At 48.5% G+C, this 1,417-nt stretch overlaps 1 protein-coding gene across 1 annotated transcript in view; it reads right to left on the bottom strand.

The window, feature by feature from the left end:
* SERPING1 (serpin family G member 1) overlaps positions 1–108 on the bottom strand; it is a 10,824-nt gene extending 10,716 nt beyond the window's left edge. The window contains exon 1 of the mRNA XM_006906002.2: positions 64–108. The gene's annotated coding sequence lies outside the window, so the exon portion shown is untranslated. The remainder of the gene's footprint in view (positions 1–63) is intronic.
* Between the last annotated feature and the right edge of the window lie 1,309 nt (positions 109–1,417).

The raw sequence follows: 1,417 nt of genomic DNA, 5'->3' as shown, positions 1-1,417 counted from the left end.
AAAAAGAGAGATGTGGAGACCCTCCCCCGCCCCGGACCCCCTCTCCCCTCCCAAGAAGCAAACCTGCTTCCAACTCCTGGTCGCTGGGCAGTTTCAGTGTAGACTGAGTGGACAGTCCCACGGGGTCAGGGAGGGTGGGGTGTATGTGTTGGGGGGGTAGGTCTTCTCTATTGGTTGGCCCAGGACACTACCCAGTTACAAATTAAGGATGATTGATCGCTGGCGTGAGTTCCCGTAAACCAGATGGGACTGGACCCCTAGATCGAGCTTTGTGGGGGCCGAGCCAGGGACTTAGCCCAAAGCCCCCTGGGAGCCGGAGGGTGCGGAAGCTTGGGTTCAGCTCTCAGCTTTACACAACGAATCTTCCCCCGCCTTCTTGGGTCATGATAAAAAACCACACAGACACAAACTGTGCTCCATGGTTTACAAGCAACCAGCTTTTGCTCATCTCGGCTGATCTTCCAAGTCACCCTTTCGAAACAGACCCCACTGTGCCGGTTTGATAGTTAAGAAACAGAGCCTTGGACCACTGATGGTCTGGCCCATGACCACCCTCACTGGAGACAGGTCCGGACCGGACCTGCATCTCCAGACGTTCCAGCCCCGCCTCTGCTCTCCCCTGGGCTCTGCGGGTGGGCCGTTTCTCCTCTGGGTGATCTGGAATCAATGATTCTTCCTTTGTTCTTCCTCCTCAGACAAGGAGTCTGAGGCACCCAGCACAGCAAGCATTAGCTTTAAGTAAAAAAAAAAAAAAAAGAAAGAAAGAAGGAAAGAAAAAAAGAAAGGAAAAAAAGCGGAAAGCTGGGGTGTCTGTGTTGGTGGAGAGCAGTAGCGGTGGCCTGGGAACCAATAGACCAGGCTGTGTGACTCTGGTAAGAGCTGCCAGATAAAATACAGGAAGCCCAGTTAAATTTGAGTTTCAGATAAACAAACACAGTTTTCTGAAGTATGTTCCATGCACTATTGGGACATACTTATACGGGAACAAAATTTTTTTTGTTATTTCTCTGAAATATATATTTAACTGGGCATTCTGTATCTTATTTGCTAAATCTGGCAATCATCCCTCCTTTAAAAACAAGGTGGCCTCCAATGACCTAATCCAGATCTAATGTTTGATGATTGTCTTGCTGCTGGGCTTTGGGACATTAAAGGAGGTTATTGGCTGCCAGCTCCGGAACTGCTACTCTAAGGGACTGACCAAGGGCAGAAACGAGAGAATATTTGTGTGTCTCTTTGGGGGGTCCTTGGAAAAGACCCGTAAAGGCGCATTGAACTTGTGAGTTCTGGGAAATAGGTCAGCTAAACAAAAAGAAGGTGGTGGAAATTCCTTCGCCTCAGTGCCATTTGAGGAATAGAGTGAAGAAATAAAATGGAGGCACTATAGTCAAGCTGCTAAATTACTAAAATCAAGTAG

This window comes from Pteropus alecto, unplaced genomic scaffold, assembly GCF_000325575.1.
Source record: "Pteropus alecto unplaced genomic scaffold, ASM32557v1 scaffold91, whole genome shotgun sequence".
Taxonomy (NCBI): domain Eukaryota; kingdom Metazoa; phylum Chordata; class Mammalia; order Chiroptera; family Pteropodidae; genus Pteropus; species Pteropus alecto.
The sequence above is the reverse complement of the archived record's forward strand: the minus strand, read 5'-3'. Positions and strand labels throughout refer to the sequence as shown.